The sequence below is a fragment of the Emydura macquarii genome, unplaced genomic scaffold, assembly GCF_026122565.2.
Source record: "Emydura macquarii macquarii isolate MOO-44397 ecotype Brisbane River unplaced genomic scaffold, CSIRO-AGI_Emac_v2 contig_3450, whole genome shotgun sequence".
NCBI lineage: Eukaryota > Metazoa > Chordata > Testudines > Chelidae > Emydura > Emydura macquarii.
Window position 1 is genome coordinate 63,390 of NW_027133587.1, and position 12,273 is coordinate 75,662.

General features: G+C 44.1%; 1 protein-coding gene, 1 non-coding gene and 1 pseudogene across 2 annotated transcripts in view; 2 read left to right on the plus strand and 1 right to left on the minus strand.

The window, feature by feature from the left end:
- The window catches only part of LOC137144297 (zinc finger protein 271-like), a 58,910-nt gene that overhangs the window by 33,944 nt on the left and 12,693 nt on the right, over nucleotides 1-12,273 (minus strand). The gene's annotated exons all lie outside the window — the stretch shown is intronic.
- The window catches only part of LOC137144291 (zinc finger protein 850-like), a 91,106-nt pseudogene that overhangs the window by 15,835 nt on the left and 62,998 nt on the right, over nucleotides 1-12,273 (plus strand).
- Nucleotides 5,629-5,701, plus strand: TRNAK-UUU (transfer RNA lysine (anticodon UUU)). Its single transcript has one exon. It is a non-coding gene; the product is annotated as a tRNA-Lys (tRNA).

Here is a 12,273-nt window from a genome sequence, read left to right on the forward strand (position 1 = left end):
CAAGTTTCCCTCCATTGGCAAAGCCACTTCTGGGAAGGTCGGCTGATTATTTTTCCCATTATGAGGATGCTAAAACTTTTGTAAATAACACTGATGAGACAGCACTGAGCAAAGCAGGTTTCAATGCGTCCAAGGAAAATGCAATGGGAGAATCTCTCAGCCTGATTCGGAGTCATCAGATGCAACCTGCTCTGGAATTTCACGTTACATGAAAAGGAAAGTGTCTTCTACTTCTCTGTGATATGGATTTCCTGAAGGCCGTTTGGTCATATAACTGGATATTAGTTTTGTTTGACAGAACGTAGCTCAGATTTATTGGGAACTTTCAGACAGGTGACCATTTGCTAAAATCATCTTTTCTCACTTTGGTTTTGTTTTTTCCCCACATCCTTCCATAATGACATGGAAGAAGTTCAAATGTAGTTCAGTCACCAGTAGAGAATAGTCCAAGCTTTGAGCAGGGGGTTGGACTAGATGATCTCCTGAGGTCCCTTCCAACCCTCATCTTCTATAATTCTATTGGCTATGTTATCAAAGAAAAAGTCATGTTTCTCCACTCTGAAATGGTGAACAACAGAAGACCCCCAAACTGTCCAACCAACTGAAGTAAGTGCGTTTGATCACAGTTTAGTTCAGTTATTGAAGTCAATAAGGTCTCAGATGATCCAGGGAGAGAATTCCCACATAAGTGACTTGCAGCTAGGCAAAATGCCCCTGTATTTGCATGTTTTACCCAGGTCTTACAGGAGGTTACTCCTTGGAGATCTCTTCACCTAATCCTAACATTTGAGAAATGCCATCCCTAACCATGCAGATGTGGAGGAAATAGAAGTGGTGTTTTTGTTGAACCCACCATTTGTAGGTGCTATAAATGTGTATAAAATAAAATCAGTCTTGAATGTGAGATGGCTGCAGAAAAATAGCTTTTTTTTATATAGAGACATCATCTCTGTTAACTTAGAGTCCGATCCAGGCCTGTATCTAGTCCATAACCACAACTGTGCTCAAGGATTCACTGGTGGAAATTGGGATGACAAGAAAACTAACACATATAAAAAGATTTTTTAATCTTTGAGTATATTATTGTTACCAATGAAAATGAAATTAAACTTACTATTATTGAGACTATTACTAAGAGACTGATTATGTGATAAACTGAATTATATTGGAAAAATAAAATGTGTATTGTTTTTCTTTTATTTAGTAATATAGGAAATAGCGGCTAATCCTGAAAATCTTATTTGATGTAATTTACCTCCTTTGGCCTAAGATGTTCTGATGGAAAACTTCACTCCAAAGGGTGGGGCGAGGGAATGAGTGTGAAAAATAGTGGAGAAGAAAATATTGACCCAGTTAGATTTTAATTATTTGTATTGCAAATGGAACTTATTTTGATTAGCTTCAAAGTCAATTTCTATTACGGAAAAATAGTCGAGGAGATGTGTTGTATAACCTTTTACCCAGCTGGGCCATCAGGGTCACTCAGTTCCCAACTTCTGTTATTTGCAAAGGAAAGCCGTGACATCTGGCATGAGATTCCTCCATTTATTTTTTAAGAATGGTGATGGATGCATGATGCAGTTTTTCTGTTACAAATGTTTGCAGTCAATTATTTTTACGGGTGCTGAGAGCCCTTTTCCTTTTTGAGCATGCCAGCTCTTAGAGTGCGACCGTTTCCCCCTCAGGCCAGGCTATGGAAACCTCCTCAAAATTGGCCTTTTTTTCCCTCTTTCATTTTTGACATTTTGGGGGTTCACACATCCACACTGAAATGTGGTTTGAAATACCAGCTATTTTAAGAAAACGTCTGGGGGTAAAACAGCTGACATTAGCCCAAAGCTGATCACTCCAATTTGATTGGGCCATATTATCTGTATCCAAGGCATACGTCACACCTGATTTTCCCAGAGAACTCGGGATGCACCTTCAGGCTGAAGTCGATTGCCTTTCAGGTCAACAAGCCATTTAAGTGCTGGTCTACACTGAAAAGCTAGAACAACATAACCACATCTCAGGGATGTGAAAAATCCACACCCTTGGGAGAAGTAGCTTAGCTGATCTAAAACCCAATGTAGACAGTACTGGGTTGTCGGAAGAATACTTCCAGTGTCCTAAATGTAGACATAGTCTTAGAGAGATTGATCCTCTCTGGGAAGGAAGTCATGACGTCAATACCAACTTTGACCCATCTCTCCATACATAAGAAAGCTGTGAGTGTGGGATGTGAATTCCATCCTTTGGTCATTTTTAGCACCATATTGATTCTTTCTCTATATTTTGTTTTTTATTAACTGGGAGATGTCCTGGCCTTTCCCTTCTATCAGGGTGTGGCAGTGTAGCTCTGTGTGTGTGTGGCAGACGCCTACTGGCGCCAACTGGCAAAGGTGTCATAGGCAACTCCTGTCTTAAAGCTGACACACTTACCACACCGAATACACTGGTCTCATGATATTTATCCAGGAAGGGTAGCATGTGAGATATCTATGGTAAGCTTGAAAATTGTTGATACTCATAATCACTGGGAGATGTGTGGACGAGTCATACTTAGGAACAATGCAACTACTTTGAAAATTATGCCCAGGTAGTCTTGGTGTGAAAGTAAGTCATCCCAATCATTGGTCTCAGGTGATGATTGTTGGTTTTGGACATTTTGTGATTACTGTGGATATTAGTGAGACATGGTATGCTAGATTTGCAGATTAATAAGGTTTATTGTGTAAGGTTTTTTATAAATATATTAGTTAGATATAAAGTTTAAAATTAACTATAATATATTATATTTATTAAGCTTGGAGAGCTAAGCAGTTACTTAGAAGGCTGTATACATGAACAGGTTTAATAGCCAAGCAAACAAGCCAAGCAAACAATAATAGCCAAGCAAACAGTTAAATGCTATGCTAAGCCTATAAAACAAAAATCAAGCAACTCAAATTGTACTAAGCCTTCAACAATGACAGCCCGTTCAAGTGGGAGGGAATTGTCACCCCTCCATTGCTAGCCAAGGATGTGAGGTATTGGTCAATGGTCTACCTTTGCACCAACCCAGAAAAGCCAATGGAAAACCATCAAAGACGAGCTAGACATCGAAAGCATTTTGAAGGAAAAAGGAGGCTATGACAAAGAGGGGGGGGTCCCCCTTTGTGTGAATAAAGACAAAAGTCAGATTCGGTATATCATAGGGTGGAGGAAAACACTCTGGGTCTGTTCACCAAGGAGATCCCAGACGAGCAGTCGTACTTCATGGAAGACAAGGCCCTGGCTCCTAGAGACCAGCAATTGTTGCAATAGACTGACGTGGGAGGTGAGAATCTACTTCATTAGCTAGGAAAGGTAACTATTAGTAAGTGTAGATCGCATTTTGTGCTTTTCTTTTGTCTGTCACCATTTGGTTCCATCACTCACATTTGTTTCTGTTTCGATCTCTACCCCGTCTTAAGTACATTTCCTTTTGTTTAATGACTGTACTCCAAATGCTGAGTGTGATACATGAGCAGTACAACTGATAAACTGGGCTATCTGGTTGCTTTGAGAACAGAGGATCTGGAATTTCTCTGAGTTTCTGGTGATCAGGGCCTGGACACCAGAGTGGGGCGCATTGAAGGGACTCAAGGGTTGGAGAGGAGGGCGTCTCTTGTCAATCATCTGGACTGATGTAGATGGAGGGTGCTTGAGTACCTAACAGGCTGGTTGAGTTTCTGTGCCAACATCCAACTCGCTCTTGCTGGCAGCAGGTGACCCCCTAGCCCTATGAAATCATGGAAGGTGTGTTCCTCATGCTGTGAAGGCATCTAAAGACACCCGCCTTTGAGTCCATCTCATAATAATATTTCTGTTGCCACTTCTGATTTTCTTTGATCTCATGAGATTTCAGCAAGTTATTAGTGACAGGTGAATTAGATCGGATCCTTCTCATGAACAGCTGAGCTGGCGAAGAGGCATTTTCCAGAAGCATGTGCTTCAGTAAACCAACAAAGCTGCCTGGAAGTCACCCTCTCTGTCAAAAGTATTTTGCCATAAGGTTCTTTACAATTCGTGTAGACCTTTTCACAAGTCCATTTGATTGGGGTAATTTGGACTTGTTGTTTGTGACAAACACCCCAATCTGTACTGAAGTGCCTAAAATCTACCCTGGTAAATTGTGGCTATCACTAAAGACTTCACCCGGAATTTCATGTCTGGAAACTACTCCCTTCATGCCAGCTATCAGTGATGTTATACTAGGACTCTGCAGCATGCATATTTCTGGATACAGAGCACATCAGAGCCCATGACTATTAAATAATTCTTTGAGTACCAGGTAAATAAGTCACGGCCTACTTTCTCATAAAGCCGTTATGGGGCTGGGTGAGGTCCCAGCTCTGGGTGAGGTCCCAGGTCCCTCCGCTCTGCCTGTTGGAATAGCTTGTATATTAAGCATGAAAAGCAGTTTCCTACTGCATTCTGAATGTCACGATTGATCGACAGATAATATATCTCATTGTTTGCACTTCTCAGTTTCTAAATGACCCTCATGGATGTTTTGTAACATTTCTTTCTGGAGACAAATCAGCATTAAAATCTTGCTGTCCTTCAAAAATAATGTGGGTCAAAATCAGCTCATGCTTTTGCAGCTTTATCCTCATGCTCTGAATCTTTAAGGTACAAATCATTAGCCATTTGCCAAAAAAATGCGATCAGGCACTTGTGGTCAGTTTCAACATCCGCTGTTTGGTCATAAATATATTGATTGAGTGAATCTCTCACAGGCAAACAACATTTCCAAGAACTCCTGCTGAATCTGTGCATAGCTGGTTCCTACATCACTCGGTGAATAGTCCTGCTTGGTATATAAAAATCTCAACACTGGCTCTTGTAGCTGTATTAAAACTTCCCCGTGATTCTTCCTCTGCAAGCCTGCCCCATTCATTTTTATTTTCTCAGCGTTTCCTCAAAGCGGCTGCTTTTGGAGATCAGTTAGATATGAATTTTCCAAGATAATTAACCCTTCCTAAGCATGATGCACATCTCTTTATGACTGGGGAAAGGGGCATCATTTCAATGGCTGAAACCTTCCTCTTATCAGGCTTTAAGCCTTTGCAGGAAATATGTCCCATAAAAGTCAGTTGTGCAAAACCCTAAAATAAATATAGGCCTCTAGCAAAGAATGGTGTGTTGATTTGTTGAGAAAATGCAGGGGTGGGCAAATAACAGATGTTGCCCTTGAGAGAGGGAGGTATAAACTTTCCCCAGCAAAGTCCTCTCTGTCGAAATTGTGCAGAGAAAAACCTACTAACCATTGATCCCATGGTGTAAGGGCCAGCGCTAAGGTCTAAAGTCACTTTGCTGCCGGCTCTGTTGGTGTACCCCAGCAATGCTGAAGGGCAGGTTTAATACTCACCTCAGCTGGTCAGGGATGAAGGACAGAGATGCAGGAGTGTCTAGAGGGATGAACTGGGCCTTATAAAGTTTGGGGAGAGGGGAGTTGTGTGGTGCATGACATTGACAAATGGCCTGAGGGGGTTGCCGGACGGTAGAAGCAGGCCTGGGTTGAGGCAGGGGAGAGAGAGATGCAGGCTCCCTGTGCTGTTTCTGGCTCCCTTTTTCCTGCCTAACTTCTCTTCTGCACTAACTTCAGAGCTGTTATACTGTGCCTGGCTAGCTCAGTTGGTAGAGCATCAGACTTTTAATCTGAGGGTCCAGGGTTCAAGTCCCTGGTCAGGCTGTTGATTCTGAAAAGTATGTGCCTGTTGAGTTCTCCTAGGCTTGAGTTTCCTTTTCAGGACTTTCCCAGGAAGGCTCTTTGGTGCTGGGACTGAAGGGGCCAACTTCTGAACATGGCCAGTGACATCAGAGACTAGAAAAAGAAAGAGCTGGGCGCTGAGTTGTTGAGAAAATGCAGGGGTGGGCAGATAGGAGCTGGAGATCTTGAGGGAGGGAGGCAATAAACTTCCCCCAACAAAGTCCTCCCCTGCAGAAGTGTGCAGAGAAGAATCAGCCAACCATCAATCTCATGGGGGAAGGGCTGGACCTCGGGGCTTTGAATCCTGCTATCTGAGTTTGAAGCCGGGATAGGGGGAACTTGGCTACTGCCTGGAAGAAAGGGGTGGTTGGAGGCTCAGTTTTGTTCTCCCAAACAATGTGGGAGCCTGCCTTTTGCCTGCTGGCTGTTGGGTGCCAGAGGAAATCTTTATAACACTTCTGAGCCTGGTTAGCTCAGCTGAAAGAGCCTCGGCCTTTTAATCTGAAGGGCCAGGGTTCCAGTCTTTGGTCAGGCAGTCAAGTTAATCTTCCTGATTGCTTAATGTTCTATGCAGTGAGAAGAGCAGCCGTGTGCTAATGTCCTGAGCCTTAATTTTTCCCAGCAAAGGACCTGTGGTACGTGGAAGAAATGGCCAAGTTCCTGACACGCCCAGTGGCCTCAGAGTCTAGAAGAATGAAAGCCACTGGGCCTATAACAAAGTGTTGTGTGCCCAGTTGTTGAGATAATGATGGGTGTTGGAGGCCCAGTACAATTTGAGTTGCTTGACCACTGTCCTACAGGCCTGGCATAGCTTCAGTTGCTTGCTTGGCTATTCTGACCCCTGTAGCATGACATCTTCCAGTTGGCAGAGACTGAATAACCTTATAGATATCTCAGTTTCTGCACAGCACGGCACATAAGACAAAATACAGATACTGTATTGCTTGCAGGTACAGATAAATAACGGTGATGGGAACAACAAGTTACCCTTGAAAGTCTGGGGTACACTGTTTTATTGCCAAGGGGCATATTTTTACTCCGCCCCTACTATCAACAGATGTTGTTTTGATGACCCCAATTATCATGGTGAGAATGGAATGTAGTTAAGGGTGGAAACCCAATGTAGGTAATTAGCATATATGATAATGAGAAAGAGATAATTAGGTGAAGGTTATAAGTAGTCACCACTTAGACACAGGGGGGCGCTCCATCAACACCTGACTCCGCGGGAGGTGCTGCCAGTTGGACCAGAGGATCCACTGACTCCCTGGCAGGGCCCCTGAAGAAAGCCGTTCCTGTATACAGCCTTCTGAGTGACTGCTGAGCTCTCCAGGCTTAGTGAGTATGAAATATTGTAGTTAATTTTGGGCTTTGTATCCGACTAGTATATTTATAGAAAACCTTGCACTTTAAACCTTATTGATCTGCAAATTGGGCATACCCGTGTCTCACTGGTATCCACACTGATCACAAAGTGTCCAGAATCAACACTGGGCTGGACAGATAGGAGAGCAAGGTCTTGAGGGAGGGAGGCAATCATTTGCCCAAACAAAGTCCACACCGTAAAAAGCATCCAGCAAAACAGCTGTTGGTTCTTGGTCTCATGGTGTAAGGGCCCACACTCAGGACTTTGAATACTACAATCTCAGTTCAAATCTCAGTGGGCTCTTGGGCCTTCTGGCTTACTTCCTAGAAATGAGGATGGCTTCACAGCCTCATCTCTCTCTCTTCCAAATGACTTAGGAGCCACATTTTGCCCACTGTTGTTTGTGGGTTGAGTGCCACAGGGGACGCATGCTCCAGAAGGCTCAGTGTTCCCGGAGACCTCTGGGAAGTGGAGCGAACTGGATTTACGCTGAGTTGTGCAACTGAGCTGGATGCCTCGCCTTGCAGTGAACCCCGGTGTTGGAGCTACTGGGCAAAGTCACTTTGGTGGTGTTGGCCTCCCGCAGCAATGCTGAAGGGCAGGCATGTGGGAGCGAGGCTTAATGCTCATGCCAATTGGTCAGGGATGAAGGGCAGGGGTATAGGAGAGTCCAGGCCTATGAATGGGGCCTTGCAGAGTCTGCTTAGAGCATCAGCCTTTTAATCTGTGGGTCCAGGCTTCAACGAATAATGAAGCCTTAAAAATCCCCAAACAGGACGCCAAAGGGGCGACTGGCCCTTTAATGATACATAAACCACAGTCAGATAAATGCACCCAGGCTGTGCAAGCCATCCTGAGCTGCCTGCATATTTCAGCACTTAAACCGGATGATTGTTCATGTTTAAGCCACCAGCTCAAAGCCAGTTGAGGCTTTCTCCTCAGCTCTCACTGTTGCATGGCTAAATCCTTCCCCTTCCCACATGGACCCAGACCTTCCTGAGGCTTTAATGAGCCCTGAGCTACGCTAGAAGATCAGGCTTGACGACAACACTCGGGGAATGTGAAAAACACCAAACCCAGAAGCAGGGCGGTTAAGCAGACCTAACTCCCAGTGTGGGCAGTGCTCGGTGGATGGAAGAATTATTCCATTCAGTGCGGTACCACCTCTAGGGGAGATGGCGATGCTGGTGAAAGAACCTCTCCCATTACAGGAGGCAGTGTCCACTCTCTAGCCCTGCGGCGGGGCCATGGTCACTTTTCAAGCAGAGACAAGCCCCGGGCAGAAGTGTAGCCGCTCTCACTGAGCAATTTATCGCTGGCAACTGGGTTTCTTTAGATGCCATCACAGCGGGAGGCACACGCCTTCTATGCTTCCATAGGGCAGAGTTTCAGGGCTATTAAAATGTTGGGAACTCTGCTATTGGGTGCCTTGCCTGTGTGGATTGGCATGTGAGCAAAACAGATGCACGTGGTGACGCTTCTTGGGGGTGCCCCAGGGCTGTGGGTCACCTAGTTTGCCACCTGCTGCCAGCAAGAAGAAGTTTTGTCTGTATTCACTGGATGCTAGCTCTCTACCGCAGCCAGCGAATCAGCCATTCATGCGACTCTCTCTGGGTTACACCACACACCCCAGCCCCCAAGACCCTTTGGTGGGTCCCCCAGTGGTGTCCAGCCCCTGATCGCCAGCTCCCCAGAGAAATCCCAGATCCTCCGTTCCCAGGGGAATGGTGTTCCCCCGTTTACCACCTTAGACCACCGCTCCTGTATTGCGCACAGCACTTGAGTTCATTTATAAAACCGAAGCAAATTTATTTAAGAAGGCAGAGAGATTCAAATCGAAACAAATGTGAGTAATGGAAACACGTGGTTACAGAAATAAGAACATCACACTTCTTAATCGTTACCTTTCCTAGCTAATGAAGTAGATTTTCCATTCACTTTTCTGTTTTGGTTCAAATGTAGACAATTGAGCAATACATTACAGACTTGGCTAGCCAGGAAGGGGTGATAACTTCCTCTCACTTGAGTGGGCCATCACCAGGACATATGATCAGGATGATTCACTTTCACGCCAAGACCAAATGCGCATAATTGTGATTATTGTGATGTGATTATTCCCTTCTATTTAGCATTGGTGAGGCCACATTTGGAGTATTGTGTCCAGTTTTGGGTCCCCCACTGCAAAGAGGATGTGGACAAGTTGGAGAGAGTCCAGCAGAGGGCAACAAAAATGATTAGGGGGCTGGAGCACAAGACTTATGAGGAGAGACTGAGGGAACTAGGCTTGTTTAGTCTGCAGAAGAGAAGAATGAGGGGGGTTTGATAGCAGCTGTTAACTACCTGAAAGGGGGGTTCCATGGAGGATGGAGCTAGGCTGTTCTCAGTGGTGGCAGAACTAGGAGCAATGGTTTCAAGTTGCAGTAGAGGAGGTCTAGGTTGGATATTAGGCAAAACTTTTTCACCAGGAGGGTGATGAAGCATTGGAATGGGTCACCTAGGGAGGTGGTGGAATCTCCATCCTCAGAGGTTTTTAAGGTGCGGCTTGACAAAGCCCCAGGTGGGATGATTTAGTGGAGGTTAGTCCTGCTTTGAGCAGGGGGTTAGACTAGATACCTCCTGAGGTCACTTCCTACTCTATATTCTAAAATTCTATTCCTTAAAGAGTACTCGTACACATCTCTCTCAATGATCATGAGTATCAATAACTTACAAGCAAAACAACGAGAGTTCTGCGGCACCTTAAAGACTAACAAATTTATCTGGGCATAAGCTTTCATGGGCAGAAACCCACTTCATTGGATGCAGTGGGTTTCTGCCCACGAAAGCTTATGCCCAAATACATTTGTTAGTCTTTATGGCGGCCGGAGGACTCTCGTTTTGCTAAAAAAAGACGACCACGGCTACCCCTCTGCAACTCAATAACTTACAAGCATTCAGCAGAGACTGCACATGCTACCCTTTACATATAAATACCATGAAAGGGGTGTATTTGGCGTCATGAGTTTGTTAGCTCTGAGACAGGAGTTGCTTGTAAAAACCAGAGACTCCCCCTTCCCCAGCTGGCATCAATGGTTCTGTGTCACACACACAATGACTCAGACCTACTAGAATAGAAAGGCCAGGACATCACCCAGTTAACAAAAACAGAAGACAAAACATAGAGAAAGGAACCATAAGATGCTAAAATGACAGAAGGTTGGAACTATCCCGCTCTTGCAATCACTGGCTTCATATGAATTAAGAACTAGCAGCAACTGAGGATGAAGGTGTTTGAGTCATAAGACCAGCACTCTACACTCGGAATCTTCCTCAGTACAGGAAACTGGTCAAGGATGTTATTGATCTCATGACTTCTTTCCCCAGAGGGGAGCCGTTTCCCAAAGGTTATGTCTACACTTGAGACACCATTGCAGCTGGGCTGCTGAAGCAATTTAGGGTAGACCCTTACTACAGTGACGGGCAAGGTTCTTCTGTCATGGTAGGTGATCTGCCTCCCCGCATGTTGGCAGATAGGTCGAAGGAAGTATAGACCGGAGTCAACTGTCTTCTTGCAGGAGTGTGGATTTTCCACGCCCCTGAGAGGTGTGGTTACCCAGTATAATCTTTCAGTGTTGACCTGAAAGGAGAAGGAATTCAACCTTTTCCTTGAGCTTTGTGACTGACAGAGTTCCAGTTTACCCACTTTACGGTGCCTGTCCTGAGTTCTCCCGGCAAATCTCACGTGAAGTATGCTTTGTATACAGACAACGTGGCCCGATCACATTGGAGTGAGGAACACTTTGGGCTAACTTCAGCAGTTTTACTCCATTTTCTTAAAATACGTTTCGTTGCAAGCCACATGCTGTGTGGATGCGTGACCCCCAAAGACATCAAACACGAAATAAAAGTTTGGAGTAGTTTTCCATAGTCTGGCCTGAGGATTAAATGGTCTTCCTCGAATACCTGGCCTCCTGAAAAGGAAAAGGGGTCTCAGCACCCATAAAAATAACTCCTAGCAAAATTTGTAACAGGAAAACTACGCACTGCATCATGTATCAGTCACCATTCTTAAAAAATACATGTGGACATGTCATGATAGATGTCATGTCTTTCCTCTGCAAACAACAGGAGTGGGGAATTCAATGACCTTTACAGACTAACTGGATAAAAGATTACATAACTTGCCTCTTCAAATACTTTTCCCCTTAACAAAAATTTCTTTTGAAGCTCATCAAAATCAATTCCATTTGAAATACAAATAAGTAAAATCTATACTGGATCACAGACACTATTTCTCACACATATTCCAAGACCCCAATCTTTGGAGTGAGATTAGAAATCAGAACTCCTTAGCCCAAAAGGGGTAAATTACATCAAATAAGGATTCCATTTCCTATCTTACTAACAAAAAGAAAAACAATATAACTTTCCATTTTCTGGTATAATTCAGGTTATCATATAATTAGTGTCTGACTCTAACTAATAACTTCATATTGAATTTCACATTCAGTGGTACAATAACATATTAAAAGATTTCAAAATCTTGTCATATACCTTCATTTTCTTTTAATCCCCATTTCCACTAAGTGAACCCTTAGGCAAAGGTCTGGTTTGCCCCAACATAGATGCCTCCCATTTCTGTGCGGTAATTTTTCTCTAGCTCTTCTGCCATAGATGTTGGTAGAAGGGGTAGGAAGATTTGTGTTATGAGCTAAAGCACCCCTCTTCTATTTTCATACTTCCTAATTTTTCAAAGTAGCAGGAGGTGGAGGAGAAGTGATGCAAATGCATAAGATATAAGAGCAAACTTAAGAGACAAAACCATAGAATCAAGACTCAACACTCATGCATCCTGCAATCTGAATTCAGAGGCTGATACAGTCATTCCCTCATCATCAGTTGCACTGCAGGAAAATCCTTGTTGCCCACTCAGGCAGTTGGATTGGGATCCATGGAGAAGGAAGACATGAAACTTTGGATCCAAATAGTGAAGAACAGTTGTTCCCAGTCTAACCATGGCATCCTTTGGAAGTGGTATTCCAAAAACAGTTTTACCTGGACCATAGTTCACCATAGCTTCCTTTTTGGTGGTGAAAACCAACAACTGTGCGCCTACTATTTCTACTCAAGTTTTTGCCAAATCTTTGGCCTTGGTGAGGGTAAATTTGCACTTCTCTGGTGGAGAATCCTCTACCAAATCACACAAAAT